Below are 18,701 nucleotides of genomic sequence, written 5' to 3'. Positions count from 1 at the left end.
AGGCCCCAAACGCCACTGGAGAGGTTCAAATTTTGTAAGGGAAATAAGTAAACGAGAATCTTGGTGGATACACCAGTTGGGCTCTTTGGTACCTGGTGGGTTAAATAAAGAATCTGATCTTAAATGTTTTCTAAGTAATTATTAGGTCCTTATGTGTTTTTTTAATCTATCTATCTTAGAACCACCCTGGCCCCACATGCGTATTCTATTTTTATCTTAACTTTATTATAGTACAATGTACCCTGTGTATTTATATATATATATATATATATATATATATATATATATATATATATATATATATATAATGTAGTTCTTATTGACAGTAATGTTTTTATATATTGTATTTCCCTCATACATATACACTACTTATAATTTTATCTATAGTATATATTATATTTTTATTAATTTTATATTTTTTTAAAGATTTTTATAATATATCATTCCCCCTAATGCCCCGTACACACGGTCGTACTTTGTTCGGACATTCCGACAACAAAATTCTAGGATTTTTTCCGACGGATGTTGGCTCAAACTTGTCTTGCATACACACGGTCACACAAAGTTGTCGGAAAATCCGATCGTTCTAAACGCGGTGACGTAAAACACGTACGTCGGGACTATAAACGGGGCAGTGGCCAATAGCTTTCATCTCTTTATTTATTCTGAGCATGCGTGGCACTTTGTCCATCGGATTTGTGTACACACGATCGGAATTTCCGACAACGGATTTTGTTGTCAGAAAATTTTATATCCTGCTCTCAAACTTTGTGTGTCGGAAAATCCGATGGAAAATGTGTGATGGAGCCTACATACGGTCAGAATTTCCGACAACAAGGTCCTATCACACATTTTCCGTCGGAAAATCTGACCGTGTGTACGGGGCATAAGAGTTGTCTGCTTATAGATCTAGAGTTCCCCTGGTTTTTTAGTTTTTTAGTCGTCTGCATAGCTTTATACAACCCTTGGCAAAAATTATGGAATCACCAGTCCCTGAGTATGTGCCTTCAGTTGTTTATTGTTGTAGAAAAAAAGCAGATTACAGATATGGCCAAAAACTAAAGGCATTTCAAATGGCAACTTTCTGGCTTTAAGAAACACTAAAAGAAATCAAGAAAAATAATTGTGGTGGCCAGTAACAGTTAGATTTATAGAACAAGCACAGGGAATAAATTATGGAATCACTCAATTCTGAGGAAAAAATTATGGAATCATGAAAAACAAACAACAAAATAACACTCCAACACATCACTAGTACTTTGTTGCACCACCTCTGGCTTTTATAACTGCTTGCAGTCTCTGAGGCATTGACTTAATGAGTGATAAACGGTACTCTTCATCAATCTGGCTCCAGCCTTCTCTGATTGCTGTTGCCAAATCATCTTTGCAGGTTGGAGCCTTGTCATGGACCATTTTCTTTAACTTCCACCACAGATTTACAATTGGATTGAGATCCGGACTGTTTGCAGGCCATGACATTGACGTTATGTGTCTTTCTTCAAGGAATTTTGTCACAGTTTTTGCTCTATGACAAGATCCATTATCATCTTGATAAATGATTTCATCATCCCCAAACATCCTTTCAATAGATGGGATAAGAAAAGTGTCCAAAATTGCAATAGAAACCTGTGCATTTATTGAAGATTTAATGACAGCCATCTCCCCAGTGCCTTTACCTGACATGCAGCCCCATATCATAATTGACTGTGGAAATTTGCATGTTTTCTTCAGACAGTCGTCAGCATAAATCTCATTGGAACGGCACCAAACAAAAGTTCCAGCATCATCACCTTGCCCAATGCAGATTCGAGATTCATCACTGAATATGACTTTCATCCAATCATCCACAGTCCACGATTGCCTTTCCTTAGCCCATTGTAACCTTGTTTTTTTGTGTTTAGGTGTTAGAGATGGCTTTCTTTTAGCTTTTCTGTATGTAAATCCCATTTCCTTTAGGCGGTTTCTTACAGTTCGGTCACAGATGTTGACTCCAGTTTCCTCCCATTTGTTCCTCATTTGTTTTTTGTACATTTTCTGTTTTCAAGGCATATTGCTCTAAGTTTTCTGTCTTGACACTTTGATGTCTTCCTTGGTCAACCAGTATGCTTGCCTTTAACCACCTTCCCATGTTGTTTGTATTTGGTCCATGTTTTAGACACAGCTGACTGGGAACAACCAACATCTTGTGCAACACTGCGTGATGATTTACCCTCTTTACCTACATACTAACAAGCAGATTTAATCTGATGCAGGTGTTAGTGTTTGTAATGAAAATTTACAGGGTGATTCCATAATTTTTTCCTCAGAATTGAGTGATTCCATAATTTATTCCCTGTGCTTGTTCTATAAATCTAACTGTTACTGGCCACCACAATTATTTTTCTTGATTTCTTTTAGTGTTTCTTAAAGCCAGAAAGTTACCATTTGAAATGCCTTTAGTTTTTGGCCATGTCTGTGATCTGCTTTTTTTTTCTACAACAATAAACAACTGAAGGAACATCCTCAGGGACTGGTGATTCCATAATTTTTGCCAGGGGTTGTATAAGATGGGTCTTATTCCCAGTGTAACCGTTTATTATGATGTTCCGTTGCTATGCTATAATGGCACTACAACCATTGGTTTTAATTGTTTTATATAATAGCATATTCTTTCTTTAGATCGTTTATTTGTTTGATTTAACATATATATCTTATATGATGTGTTATTTTAATTTGTATTAAGGGAGATGTGCTAATCCTCCAAATGCCGTCCTGTTTAATATTACCAGTATCTCTACCAATTTGCGGCAAGCTATTTCGGACCTATTTGGTCACCGTAAGGCTTAGGCATAATGGAGTAGATGGGAATCGGTGAGGGGTGCCACATTGCCAGCAGTGGTATCCAGTCAGTAGTTTCCATATTATATACACGCTTTTAATTCTATTAACTAAAACTAGAGTGTCCGTGGTCTACACCAAAATGGACTCTGTCGCTATATATGAGTGACAAATCTGCCGTCCAATCAATTTCCCCCTGAAGAAGATATGTCATCCCGGTATCGAATACGCGCTGGGGAGGGGACAGGATGGCACGAGAAGCAGTTTATCTGCTTAGGAGGAGATGCACATCACCCCCATACCTGTCCGATACTTATACTATTGTTTATCGCTGGTAATAGAGTGGTGCACTAGACGTACTTTATAAATGTATTCACTGAGGAGTCCAAGTTGCAGTTTTTCCCTTCTGAGCCCAGAGGAGGTTCAAAGGCATGTTTAGACTGAGCTTAAGTGCAAAGTCGCACGCTCCAAGGTGAGCCTTCACTACCTAGGAGATCACCTTGGCACATTTGATCACCTACCAAGTTGTTTTGGATTGCATAGACTACTCAGCGCAATTATTAGAGGCACAGCAGGACACTTTGCACATGACCACTTTGATATTTGATATTTGATTTTTTTACAATATATCTTATGGACTTTTTTTACGGAATTTATGAATTTTATGGATTTTTTCACATGAGCACTATATATATTTTATTGTGCATTTGAGTTTTTCACTACCTTGATTTTTACACTGTCACATCAAATATTGATCATTGTTGGTGTGTTTTATGCTATTTATATACATTTGGTATTCATTTATTGGGTGTGTATTGCATATTATTTAGCACAGCACTATTTCTATTAATATATTAATATTCTGATTATAGCTGCTACATCACATATTTATATGTATGTATATTACATGTATATGTATACGTATATCAATTACCTTTTTTTGTTTTACAATAATGAGATGTTCATCACATTTATAGCGCAGCCTATATATTTTATTCATTTATACTTGCACGATTTGTGGGACGTGTTCAATGCTAGCAGCTTCCCTTCTCTATATATTCGCCACGCATTTGGTCAGTGGTGGCTCACAGGACCCTTTCTGTTTTTTATGTTATACCTACCTGCTCTGTGCAGTTGGTTTTGCACAGAGCAGCCCCGATCCTCCTCTTTTCGGGTTCCTCTTTGCTGCTCCTGGCCCCTCCCTCCTATTGAGTGCCCCTTCAGCCAGCAGCTGAGCCAAGTCAGAGCTCTGTGTATCTATTCAGACACGGAGCCCCGACCACCCCCCGCCCCCTCTCTCTCCTGATTGGCTGACTGACGTTGATTGACAACCGCAGGAGCCAATGGCGCCGCTGCTGTGTCTCAGCCAATCAGGAGGAGTGTCCTGGACGGCTTAGACACTCGTGGACATTGCTGGAGAAAGAGGGGGCTCAGGTAAGTACTTAGGGGGTGCTGGGCTGGCTGATACGCACAGAAGGTTTTTTATCTTAATGCATAGAATGCATAAAGATAAAAAATCTTCTGCCTTTAAACTCCGTAACGATAATCTTTGTACCTAAAGGGAGAGACATATTCTCCGGAATTCATAAACACTGACGATTTTGCAAAAGTGTCTCTCATGCATTCTAAAAGTGGAGCAGCATGTACCAAATTCATGAACTTGTCTAGAACCTCCTTTTGAATTTGGCGTCACTTTTAGAATAAATGAGAGACACTTTTACATAATCTATCTGCGCCAGTTTATCTCTCTGTATGCTAAAATAGAGTTGGTCTTAATTAGCTCCACTTTGGTAAGATAAGAACTGTCGGTATTTCATTTTGAATATGTAAAGCTGCATACATTTTCAGCACTTTATAAGTACCTGTAATAAGAGGTGCACCGAATGCAAATGTTGTGACAAAACCAAAAATTCAGGATGTGCTTGGCCGAATTTTTATATATAATTGTATTATATTTGACTTTTTAATTAATATGAATTGAAATGAATGTGAATTTATTGTTGGGCATTATCTGCACCTTTAGTGCAAGAAAAGCTCAAGAAAAATGCATCCCTTTCAAATGTCTTTACACTGGTCCGTTGCGCTGTGGTGTTAAAAATCTTGCTTGCTGCATTTTTGGTCAGTTAAAAAAAACACACCAAAAATGCAGCTTCCTGTTGAAATGCATTGAAAACGTAGCATTTTTGAGTCACATGACCTATGGAAAGCACAGTATAATTGTGGTAAAATTGTGGTAAAATCCAAAAATGTGCGTTTTCGGGGCCATTATTGCCACCTTTTTCTCTACTGGCAAAATCTTAAAAACATAATTTTCGGCTGATACTGTATGTTTCGGCCTCTGAAGTTTCGGTGCATCTCTACCTGTAATAAATAATAAATAAAATAAAACGTGGTGCATTCATTGTGCCACAATGTCAAAGTGGTGCATTTTAAAACTGTTGCAATATTTAGACTTGTGTCATAATATGAGTTGCAATGTTTAGCCACGCATAGTATATCTACATTTTTCCCCAGCACACACCAACGCAATGCTTTGGTGAGACACCTGGAGGTCTATTTATAAATATTTTTCTTCTAGGATTATCACATTTATTAACAAGCTAAATCCAATTCGAAAAATGTGTGAGAACCTTCATTAATAAACTCCATGGCGTTGTTTGGGAAGCTGGGGCAGTGAGAGAATGCTTTTATTTGACTGAAAGGTGATTAAAAGAGAAGTCTGTTTTTTTTTTAAAAATCATACTTACCTATGTGGATGCAGCATCGGTCCGATGATGCATCCGTCCCCCAGCGCCTCTGCACTGAGAACCGAGTGATCAAACACTGCCGATCACTCCGTTTTCAGAGCTCTGTGAGCAGAGAGCTGCACACTGTCATTCACAGCTCTCTGCACTGCCCTCTCCTCGCTCACTGGAGCGCTGGCTGTGGAGGGTGCAGCAAGGTCAGGCTCTCAGCAGCTCGCTGAGAGGCTGAGCCGGATGTCGGTTCAGGCACCTTGCGGATCCCGACTCCATGGTTGTGATGATGTGGCGCCTGGACCGAATACTGTGACGTCAGCAGAGACCGGACTTCAGCCCGCTCTCTGCTAAAAACGGGTCACAGGAGTGCAAAGCGAAGTGCACTCCTGTGATCCAGAGAAGTACAGAAAAACGAGCTTCTCCTTTAAAGCCCAATTCCATCCAAAACCTATTTTTTGCTCTTACTCCTCCTACCCTTCTTCTAACACATCTTGCCTGGTGTAAAGATTTCCTTACCTGGTAAAGTCAATTGTACTCACCTGAGTCCCCCCATACAGGTCCATTGCTGATGCCGTTTCCTCCTATGGGAACTGCTAATTCAGCACCACTTGCTACCCTTCGCTGTCTGGTCCCCTTCACTCCCGTTAATCATTTCTCTTTAGGATCCTAAGAGGACCCCTCCTTTGGCTGGCCAATGGAAATTGTCCATGTAACACAGACAGTTATGTAGACATCCAAAAGGGCCCCTCCAGGAGGTAAACAGAGAGGAGAAGAACCCAGCGCTGGATGATCACATGACTCCAGCTTAAGGTAAGTGAAAATAGGGATTCCGTTTTTTCTTATCCCAGCATTTGGATAGAGGGGGTGGGAGGGGGATTATTCTTATCCTGGAGTTGGGCTTTAATACACTGGCCAGTGTTTCCTTGAACATTACATATAATGGCTTACCAATATACAGTACTTGTGTCTGGCTCATTTTTTGCTTAACATTATTAAAGAGGAACCCTCCCCCTGTTTTTTGTTTCCCATGTATTTCCTGTTATGTCAGGTTTTTTTTCAGAGCGCATACTCATCTGCCCAGTGAGTCCAGCATTGTCCTGCTAAAATTTTCTGCTCTTATGCCACCCACCGCGTCCCAGGACGCCATCTTCCCTGGTTGTCTCTTCCGGGTTCTTGCAGCCAGTCCCCAGTGATGTGCCGCCAGGTCCACCATCCAGCCACTTTGTGTCCGTGCTCCTAAAGCCTGCTGAGATACGTGATGGGGACACTTCATTCTTGTCTAGAGGAGCATGAAGATGAAGCAAGCAGGAGTAAAAATAATGCTTCCTTGTGAAGTGGGGGGGGGATAAGTTAAAGGGAGGAAAAACAGAAAATTGTATTTTTCCTTTCATGGTGCCAATCCATGGCACCATACATGTGGTATATTATCAAATACTTATCCTAATTTTCCTGTCATAGCACCAATTTACTAACACAATCTGATTGTAGCAGTGGCAAGCATCCATCCCTGATATGTATTAAACAACAGAAAGAAGAAAGAATGGGACTTTGTGTGAGGCAGATCACTGAATGGATACCTTATTCAAATCATTTATAAAATTATTTATTAATAACAAATCACGTTATAGAGAGTGTCAGTCTGTAAATACAGAACACAATGTACTATGATACACTTGTATGAATATATAGTTGTTATACAGAGTAAGGTAAAACATAATCAGCATTACAGTTACATAAAAACACTCATCCATTCATGAAAATTCAATGAACATAACCGATTACTTATGGTGAGCCAAACTTGTCTAGGCATCAGTTCGATGAAACTCGACACACGTTTCATGGCTCATGCCAGTCATCAGGAGTAAAATGCTCTGAAATTAAATCAATAATATCTATAAACCTTTAAATCACCATATATATATATCTATAGTCATACATCCTGGCTTTTATTGCTGGAACAAATAGGCATTAGGCACATTATATGAAATAAAATATAGTGTACTTCTCTCTTCGGCCATGGATGGGCCCCCTTGCTGGGGGGAGGTGGGGGGTGATGGGGTGGCTTTCTGACCCAGGGGCTGCGATGCATGGCAATCTCTCCCCTTCCCCCACTATTCCCTTATACAGGTTGGGGGGCGGGGTTTTTCCTCCTATGCACCGGCATCATGATTGAATGCCCTGCTCAGTGCATCAACCTGCCTGAGCATTGAGCAGGTTCCCTCTTTCCATCCAGTTGGGGCTCATGGTGTTGGTGGGGACCCGCCCCTTGCCGGGGATATAAACTGCTAAGGCTGGCCGGCTGACCATTTCACATGGACCATTCACACAAGTAGGATTCCAGGCATGCCTATGGCCACAGAACAACACACAAGGTAATTGAGGTTGACTCATATTCACTACAACATTTCTTTGAGTTTATTTTAGTTCTACAATACACAGTCCATCATTACTTGGTGGTTTTGTTTTTGGTTTCATCTCATGTGGGTACATGTATACACAATTTCTCTGGTTGTAGTTTTTTAGCTAATGCACTTCACAGGTATAGGCTTATCTCATTAAATAATACATTTATTTCACATGGTTTCATCTTCATACTCTTGCAGAGCAGTGTGAACTGTTAGGCATACACTAGATTCACATGGTCATGACATGGTCGCCTGGTCTTCACCTGGTTGCTGTCTCTGGTCTGGATGGGACTCAGCCCCGGGGGAGATGATCATCCTTGTCCCCTGTCTTCCCTTTGACCTAAGGTTGGGCACCACCATTGGGCCGTATTGTAAGTTACACACCTTTATTTTGAGAGATTGTTCTCCGTTTAAAGGATATCCTATATTTATAGATATTATTGATTTAATTTCAGAGCATTTTACTCCTGATGATTGGCATGAGCCATGAAACGTGCGTCAAGTTACATCGAACTGATGCCTAGACAAGTTTGGCTCACCATGAGCAATCGATTATGTTCATTGAATTTTCATGAATGGATGAGTGTTTTTATGTAATTGTAATGCTTATTATGTTTTAACTTACTCTGTATAACAACTATATATTCATACAAGTGTATCATAGTACATTGTGTCCTGTATTTACAGATTGACACTCTCTATAACATGATTTGTTATTAATAAATAATTTTATAAATGATTTGAATAAGGTATCTATTCAGTGACCTCCTCACACAAAGTCCCATTTCTTTCTTCTTTCTGTTGTTTAATACATGTATGCTGCTGTAGGTGCCAGGAAAATCCATTTTGGGAGTGAAGGTCTGCTTTTGTTTTTAATAAATATATAATGAGCGCAGCCCCAACATATACTACAAATAAATAAATAGAAACTCAAAAGTTCATGAATCAACCAAGCGAGTAAAAAGTAAATAAATAAAAAAGTGACCAACAAATATATGTGTAAACCACAATTTCTTAACTCTAATAAAGTGATAATCATGCTTCAACTTACTGTATACCTATAAAATGAAGTAATAATAATAAAATTATAAGTCTCAACAATTTATCTAAATGTGTGACTTGTTGGGACTTATTATTAATTTATTCGTTGATGCGCGATTATCTCTTTAATACAGTTAAGAAATCGTATATTTGTTGGTCACTTTTTTATTTATTTACCTTTTACTCACTTGGTTGATTCATTATTTTCTGAGTGTCTATTTGTTATTAATTTGTAGTATATTTTGGCACTGCATTCACTACAGGTATATTTACTTTGTGAGGTTTCAGTATGCCTTTTGGTGCTAGCAGCCGTTAGTTCCCTAGTACTGACTTTTTTCCTAATACAATTTTGCTTTTAATACGTATGGTCTCTTTCAAGTGTCTGAGCCCCGGATTTATTGGAAGCAACTGAGAATGAGCCGCGTTCACGTTAGCTGTCGACAAAGCAGAACCCCGGACATAATCGAGCGAGTGCAACAAATGTTGGAACGAGATCGGCAACCGACTCTTCAATTGATGGCGGAGGAATTGGGCATTAGCACAAGATTTGGGTAAGCAGAAGATCTGTTCCTGGTTTGTGCCGCACAAGCTGACAGATGAACAGAAAGGACAAAAAGGAAGGACACCTCTGGAGATTTCTTTACTATGTGTGAGCAGGATCCATCCTTTCTGCAAACCATCCTCACAGGGGATGAGACCTGGGGCTACCAGTTCGATACGGAATCCAAGCGATCAATGGGATGGCGTTCACTATCTTCCTCACGACACAAAAAGAGTTGTCGGCAAAAGTCCAAGGTCAAGCCAGTGGTTCTGCAATCAATTCCTAAAGAGGCCTTTGCTGACAGTTTCCAGAAGCTTTATGATGGTTGCCAAAAGTGTTATTGGTCATTATTTTGAAGGCCTGTAAAGTTAACTTAAAGCAAAAGTGACCAGGTGCACTTCTCAAAGACCTGGCTGGCGAGGTCCACGGCCGTGTTTGTTATACTAACCACTGGTTTTCATCATACTAAATGTAAGTGCAACTATCTTTTAATATGTTCCTCCATACATCAGGTGCCCCCAGCGGAGTCCCTCCTTACATCAGGTGCCCCCAGCAGAGTCCCTCCATACATCAGGTGCCCCCAGCGGAGTCCCTCCTTACATCAGGTGCCCCCAGCGGAGTCCCTCCTTACATCAGGTGCCCCCAGTAGAGTCCCTCCTTACATCAGGTGCCCCCAGCAGAGTCCCTCCATACATCAGGTGCCCCCGCTGGAGTCCGTCCTTACATCGGGTGCCCCCAGCGGAGTCCGTCCTTATATCAGGTGCCCCCAGCAGAGTCCCTCCATACATCAGGTGCCCCCAGTGGAGTCCGTCCTTACATCAGGTGCCCCCAGCGGAGTCCCTCCTTACATCAGGTGCCCCCAGTAGAGTCCCTCCTTACATCAGGTGCCCCCAGCAGAGTCCCTCCATACATCAGGTGCCCCCGCTGGAGTCCGTCCTTACATCGGGTGCCCCCAGCGGAGTCCATCCTTATATCAGGTGCCCCCAGCAGAGTCCCTCCATACATCAGGTGCCCCCAGTGGAGTCCGTCCTTACATCAGGTGCCCCCAGCGGAGTCCGTCCTTACATCAGGTGCCCCCAGCGGAGTCCGTCCTTATATCAGGTGCCCCCAGCAGAGTCCCTCCATACATCAGGTGCCCCCAGTGGAGTCCATCCTTACATCAGGTGCCCCCAGCAGAGTCCCTCCTTACATCAGGTGCCCCCAGCAGAGTCCCTCCTTACATCAGGTGCCCCCAGCGGAGTCCATCCTTACATCAGGTTCCCCCAGCGGAGTCCGTCCTTACATCAGGTGCCCCCAGCGGAGTTCGTCCTTACATCAGGTGCCATTAGCGGAGTCCCTCCTTACATGCAGGCTGTGTCCCATCAAATGCATCCTGTGTCCCATCAAATGCAGCCTGTGTCACATCAAATGCAGCCTGTGTCACATAAAATACAGCCTGCGTCACATAAAATGCAGCCTGTGGGAGCACAGCAGCACTTACCTTGCTGTGTTGTCCTTTCCTCTCCTGTGGTGTCTCCTTCCACTGGCAGCGACGATGGAAGAGTCCGCTCCTCATACTTCCGGTTTTCTCTCTCTCTGCAATGGGAGAGAGAAAACAGGAACTGACATCAAACTCAGATGTCAATCAAACCGCCCGGCCGTAGTAACATACTATGAGCGCCGGGCGGAAGCTACTCGGTGCTTCAGAAAGTGCTGCAAATGAAGCGCCGTGTCTGCAATCTCGTGATTGCATAGATGTGGCGCTTCCCATAGTGTCCGGCATCCAAACACAGTGCACTTAAGGACCCTTTTTTGTATTTTTTTTTTTTTTTAAAGGGTCAGTTTTAAAAAAAATGTTTGTGGCTGCCTGGGGGGGGCACCCGTGCACCCCCTATGGACGGGCTGCCACTGATCGTGGGAAAGGACTTGTGTGAGCACCCTGCCACATATGTTTTGTCTTTTCTGCACACTCAGTCACCGGAAGATTTATTGTTTATATGAACGTTTATTTTTTTGGCGTTTATGTTTCATTTTGATGGACTTAAAGGGCAAGTTCACCTTTACAGAAAATCTGTAAGGTGAATTTACACTGGACCCCATCCCTATCCCCCCGGTCCCTCTGACCCGGAGTCCCGCGATCGCCTGCTCTAACACATCGAGTCGCCGCTTCACCGGTCCAGGGATTTGAAATCCTCACGTCTTAAACTCCTAAACGTACCTCGTAAAAGGTCTGTATAGGAGGCATTCTAATTGGATGGCGCCGTCAAACGGACAGCGCCAACCAATCAGGACCCGCCTAGCCCGTCCTGTCAGCGCTGGAGAAGAGGAGAGAAAGTCTCTGGGATTTCAAATCCCTGGACCGGTAAATTGGCGGCCCGATGTGTCAGAGCGGGTAATCGCGGGACTTCAGGTCAGCGGGACCGGGTGGGATGGGGTCTAGTGTAAGTTCACCTTGCAGATTTACTGTAAAGGTGAACTTACACTTCAAGTTTGCGTTTTTATGTGTTTTTAAGATTTCAGACACTTAACTGTAAAAAGTGGTTACTAACTGAGAAGTGCACCTGGTCACTCTTACGTTATTTTATTTGAGTCCCTTATTCAGATTTCACTGGGTAGTGGCTCTCATACACATTGTTTTGGGATATGTTAATTATAAACATTTTTAGCCCTCGTTTACATTGGCGCGATTTGACATGCGATTTGACATGCCAAATTGCAGCCTATTGACAGCAATGGTACTGTCCCAATCGGTGCGACGCCATACCAATTTCCAAAAGTAGTTCCTGCACTACTTTTGGCGACTTCCGATGCGATTTCAATATACATCTGTGCATGGACCCACACAGATGTCTTTTAAATCGCCCCCGAACTCGCACTGAAATGCAGGTTTGAAATCACGTAAGTTCAGCCAATTTCAAACCCGCGTTCAGTGTGAATGTACCCTAAGGCTCTATTCACACTAATGCATTTTTTGCTGCATTTTGCATTTTGCAGAAATGCATGGGAATTTTTTAACATGGGTTTCTAAGGAACATGTTCACATCAATGCATTTTTGTGCCTCTGCGTTTTTGGAAAGGGTCAGGGACTTTTTTTCATGCAAAATACAGCGATTTGCATGTAATAGAATTCAATGGACCTGCATCCAAAACGCAAGTACCGCATTTTGCGTTTTGCTTTTTTTTGCTTTTTTTTACACTGTGTACAGTTTAAAAAAATCACTGTAAAAAAAAACGCAAATGCGGCAAAAACGCATGTTCAAAAACACGGCAATCACCGCAAAAAGCACTGCAGAAACGCTCAAAAGCAACATGCATAGATATGAATCGAGCCTAAGGCTGGATTCACACCTATGCATTTTTAGTGCTTTTTGCATTTTGCAGATTTGCACTACAGTCCATTTAACATGGTCTCCTATGGAACACGTTCAGTAGTGCAAATCTGCAAAATGCAAAAAGCACTAAAAATGCATAAGTGTGAATCCAGCCTAAGGCTGGATTCACACTTATTTTTTTTAGTGCTTTTTGCATTTTGCAGATTTGCACTACAGAACGTGTTCCATAGGAAACAATGTTAAATGGACTGTAGTTCAAAAGCCTTAGGCCTGATTCACACCTATCCAGGTTGCGGTTTGTATATTCCAGGTACATTTTGCATTTTTCAATACACATTCATTGAAGTCTACGGAACCAAAAACCAGAAAAAAATCCCTGGCCCTTTCCATAAAATGCATAGATGTAAACTACATCCATAGGAAACCATGTTAAATGGACTGTAGTGTCTTTCTGCAAAACTGAAAACGCAATATGCATAGGTGTGAACCAGGCCTACTTACTTTGCACTTTGAGAATTGTTAGTGGTGTTGGTCACTTATTTTTATCACATTTTTTGGCAGATTAGTGTAGGATCCCTACCCCCTTTCCAATAAAGGTAAAGTGTTTGTTTTATGATACCATTCACCAAACTTTTTAGACACACCTCGTAAGAATATCCACTACATTTGTAAAATGGAATTTCAATTTGATTGTAAATGTATATTTAATAAAAATGTGAAAAAAACTTTTAAAAATTGGTATTGTTTTGGCACTGTAAAAAATCCCATATTTGTTTAGTATTGATCTTTAGAAGAACTTATCATAGTTATTCTATAGTCTTACAAACCAGTACAGTCTTATGGGTAATACTTCTAAATTGCAAAACAAAAAACAAAAAAAAACTGCAGAATGAAGAATTGTAGTATTCTAGTATTATAGCTAAAGAACAGGGAATCATGGGGAGAATAGTCTGCAGGTCACAGATTGGTGTTCATATACAAAGTGTCCAGCAGGTGTCAGTGTCCCTCGCACAGCTCCTGGAATGTGGCTGGCACACTAGACTCGTGTACAGAACACTCAGCTGTCGGGCTGCCTGCGAGTCTGTGTGCTGCCAGTGCTGGGTCTGCCTTATCTCTTCTACAATAATTTGCCTTACATTGTACTCCAAGGGTTGTCATAATGAACACGTCCTTCTCTGTGAGCACACATATGGATTAATAAGGGATAAGCTTCAAACTGTTCTGCATTTTGGGATGAAATGAGCAGAAAGTTCCATTACAACTGAGTGGTCCAGGTGGGAGTTATGGACAGGTAGGTCTACTTTCTCTATGTAAGTTGCTCACATTCTTCAACTATATATATTATTTTATAGTAGAGCATGCCATTTTTTAATTAGTTTTCAGAAGTTGGCTCAATACACATGGGGTGACCTCTGGAAACTGGAGCTGTTTCCAATAGCAACCGTATCCCATGTCTTGGGAATATTGCCCATAGACTGGACCTAGCTGGAGCATCTAAACAATTGTCCAGAAGACAGGAAACTATTATCATTGCCATTAGTCCCAGTTATCATTTGTGTGTCATTTTTCTTTGTGTTAAATTTAATAAATCAGTCCCCAAAAAATGTTCAGTTCTATTTATTCTTTGGGGTGTTTATTTATATAGTGTCTTTAATTTACATTAGTCCCTGCCTTCAAGAAGCTTACAATCTAAGCTCTCTATATCACAAACTAGAGCCAATAATCCTAATAGCATGTCCTTGTTATGTGGCAGGGAGCCCACACATGCACAGGGAGAACATGCAAACTCCATGCAGGTAGTGTCATAGTTGGGATGCAAACCGAGGTCCCAAGTGCTGTAAGGTAGATGTGCTAACCACTGAGCCACTGTGTTCTGTGAGCTGTGAGCTTGTTCTGTGCATTGCACAGGTTTCCTTGTTGAGGAAAGAGGGAATCCCTAGGCACTCTTTGAGGTTTTAACAGTGTCTCAGGATTGAACTATTAAGGACATCATTCTACTATAATTTACTGTACTTTACAGCACTGTATCATTGGACTAACCCTGGCTATGCCTAGAATGTGAAGTTACTATCCCTGGGTGAACCTACTGAAGTGTGTGCTGTCACTTCTGTCCTATAATGATAGTTGTAGTTGGGCTTGCAAAGCTGCTCAGTCAGTACGTGGTGGAGAGATTATGTACCTACTTTTTTATGTATGATCCTGATGTGCAGTTGGGTCAATAGGATCATCAACACACATATGCCTATATATAATACAATTCTACACTACAAGTGTTCCCATGGTTCTGAATCATCTTGCTGCATTCTAAATTCTAAAAAAAATATATAAAAAAACCCATTCTGTATGCTAGCACACATGAAAAATCTGATGGCTTTTTTTGTTGCATTGAAATCTGGGTCTATATCTGTTTAGTCATCATGTAAGCGAATCTGAAGCTACCACACATATTACAATCTCTGTACAGTCTCCAGCAACTGGGAAGTGTGAGCGTCTTACTCAGTCCTTCTCAACCTTTTTAACCTTTGACATAACTTTCCCATCTCAGGGAACCCCTGCTACTAATTACTACTTCTATAGCCCACTGTACATATTTGTGATGGTCCGAGGGAACAATGCTCCCTACATTGGTGGTCAGAGGGAAGAGTGCTCCTTATATTGGTGTTTGGTGATAAGGTTGCTCTTTACATTGGTGGTCAGTGATAAAATCGCTCCTTACAGTGGTGGTCAGTGAAAAGAATGTTCCTTAAGCTGGTGATTAGTGGGAAGAATGCTCCTTACAGTGGTGGTCAGTGAAAAGAATGTTCCGTACATTGGTGATCAGTGGGAAGAATGCTCCTTACATTGGTGGTCAGTGATAAGAATGCTCCTTACATTGGTGGTCAGTGAAAAGAATGTTCCTTACTTGGTTATTAGTGGGAAGAATGCTCCTTACATTGGTGGTCAGTGGGAAGAATGCTCCTTACATTGGTGGCCAGTGGGAAGAATGCTCCTTACATTGGTGGTCAGTGGGAAGAATGTTCCTTATGTTGGTGGTCAGTGGGAAGAATGCTCCTTACATTGGTGGTCAGTGGGAAGAATGCTCCTTACATTGGTGGTCAGTGGGAAGAATGTTCCTTATATTGGTGGTCAGTGGGAAGAATGCTCCTTACATTGGTGGTCAGTGGGAAGAATGCTCCTTACATTGGTTGACAGTGGGAAGAATGCTCCTTACATTGGTTGTCAGTGGGAAGAATGCTCCTTACATTGGTTGTCAGTGGGAAGAACGCTTCTTACATTGGTGGTCAGTGATAAGAATGTTCCTTACAGTGGTGGTCAGTGAAAACAATGCTCCATAGGTTGGTGAACAGTGGGAAGAATGCTCCTTACATTGGTGGTCAGTGATAAGAATGCTCCATACCTTGGTGGACAGTGATAAGGTTGTTCTTTACATTGGTGGTCAGTGATAAGAATGCTCCTCACTTTGGTGATCAGTGGGAAGAATGCACCTTATAGTGGTGGTCAGTGGGAAGAATGGGTTAATAAAATGTTAAGACAGTGCTATTACCTAAACATATGTGATAAAAATATTTCATCAGTAGTGTAAATACAGCCAAATGAATAAAAGATATATAAACATATAAAACTGCAATTTCATAACAAGTAAATTGTGCAAGTGCTAAATGTGCAAAATGAATAAAGTGGGAAGAATGAACCTTAAATTGGTGGTCAGTGATAAGAATTCTCCTTATATCGGTGGTGAGTGGGAAGAATGCTGCTTACGTTGGTCATCAGTGAGAAGAATGCTCCCTATGTTGGTGATCAGTGAGAAGAATGCTCCCTATGTTGGTGATCAGTGAGAAGAATGCTGCTTATACTGGCCTGTGGGAAGAATGAACCTTATATTGGTGGCCATTTATAAAAATGCTTCTTATATTAGTGGTAAGTGGGAAAAATTCTCTTTACATTGATGGCCAGTAATAAGAATCCTCCTTACATTGGTGGTCAGTAATAACAATGCTCCTTACATTGGCAGTCAGTAATAAGAATGCACCTAACATTGGCAGTCAGTAATAAGAATGCTCTTTACATCGGTGGTCAGTAATATGAATGCTTCTTACATCGGTGGTCAGTAATTAGAATGCTCTGTCTTTACATTGGTAGTCAGTAGGAAGAATTACCCTCTTGCAGACAGCTAAAAAGATCATTGGTGTCCATAGGTTCTCTGCTTGAGAACACCCATTCAGTGTATATCCAGTCAGGAAGACACTTGCATATCACGATTGTTTAGAATCTATAGGAGTTTGTACAATCGTGTTGTAATGTGTATGGCTAGCTCAATCTATGCTAACACATTGTAACTGCTTCAAAAATAAATTTAAACACAGCTGTGATGAATCTGAAGTCTGTGGGGAATTTGACAGGATGCTAGGAGAAAAACCTATATCCCCCATTACCAAACTTACGTCAAACTTACATAGGAAACATTGAAAACACTGAAGGTGAGACATTGTATAGCCTTGACTACTTAACTACCTAACACTAACTACCCTTAAGAATGCCCCCCCCCAACCTGCTACCTATGCTGACTAAGCTGTATAAATAAAAATGTTCACGTTTGTTCACTTTTTTTTCTAAATTCCAGCTCCCATATGTACCAATATAACATTAATGTACTTCTTTTGCAAAAATAAAATTGAGTACTGTCCGTGATACTTTTTTTATTTGCACTAACATACAATTTTTCAGGACAAGCTTTCGGGGTGTGTCCCCTTCTTCAAGGTCCAAGCAGTACTGATTCACAAATTTTTAAGCAGAATGTTAACCTCCCTGGCGATATGATTATTTCAGATTTTAGGTGCTGAAAGCGGTACCATTATTTTGCACAGAAATTTGGCGTTTTATATTGTAGGCCTGTAATTCTTAGGAATAGTTCACTTAAATCTGTCCAAACAAGAGTCTAGTAGACATCCCGGGTATGATAAAGTTTGAAAAACGAAATAAAAAATTATAATATAATAAATAACTATAAATAATTAAAACACATAATAATATAATAATAATAAAAATTATATAATAATGTAATCAAATCAAAAACACTGAAATTTGCTCAGTTCCAGAATTTTAGCTTTTATTACTTTTAGTGTTTGATGACGGATCTCCCCACAAATCACTATCGCTCAATTCTGCAAGTGATTATAATTTGTTATCGCTTTTTTCTAGCTGGTCTAAAACCACTTTTGATGTAAAGAGACAGTTTTGGTTGCTATGGACAATCTCCAGTTTCCAGGCAGAAAGAACAGTTTTATATATATAAAACTGCATGCAGGACACTGGGCAGACCACTAGGGACAAAGGGGATGTGTAGTTATTTGATACAGTACTGTAATCTGTAAGATTACAGTATGCTGTATCTATACTGTGTGTTTCACTTTTGAATTTGCCGCCGAACTCCGTCCCCGTGCGTCGCAACGCTCGCAGGGAACGGAGCTCGGCACTGTGAATCGAGCGAGACACAGCGGCTCACCGATCACAGCGGAGAGACATCGCAGGAACCAGGGGACAAGGTAAGTAACCTCTTCCTGGATCCTGCGATGCAAGCCCGAGTCTGGCTCGGGGATACCGCTTTTGGTATGTAAAATCCACCCCGAGCCAGACTCGGGAATACCACCAGGGGGGTTAAAGAAGAAGAAAAAAAAAAAGAGAAAACCAAACACATACAAATCAATGGTAATAAAGATAGCAGCAGACTTAGTGAGATAAGACAGAGGGAGAGCTTTTTTTTTTTTTTTTTTTTTTCTTCTTCTTTAACATTCTGCTTAAAAATTTGTGAATCAGTACTGCTTGGACCTTGAAGAAGGGGACATACCCC

At 41.0% G+C, this 18,701-nt stretch overlaps 1 long non-coding RNA gene across 1 annotated transcript in view; it reads left to right on the top strand.

Annotated features, from left to right (window-relative positions):
- The first annotated feature begins 13,482 nt into the window (after positions 1-13,482).
- The window catches only part of LOC141129174 (uncharacterized), a 244,465-nt gene continuing 239,246 nt past the window's right edge, over positions 13,483-18,701 (top strand). Inside the window, exon 1 of the long non-coding RNA XR_012241780.1 lies at positions 13,483-14,144. This is a non-coding gene — a long non-coding RNA (uncharacterized lncRNA). The remainder of the gene's footprint in view (positions 14,145-18,701) is intronic.

Source organism: Aquarana catesbeiana, linkage group LG02 (assembly GCF_042186555.1).
Source record: "Aquarana catesbeiana isolate 2022-GZ linkage group LG02, ASM4218655v1, whole genome shotgun sequence".
Taxonomy (NCBI): Eukaryota; Metazoa; Chordata; class Amphibia; order Anura; family Ranidae; genus Aquarana; species Aquarana catesbeiana.
This window is presented reverse-complemented; position numbering and strand designations above follow the sequence as displayed.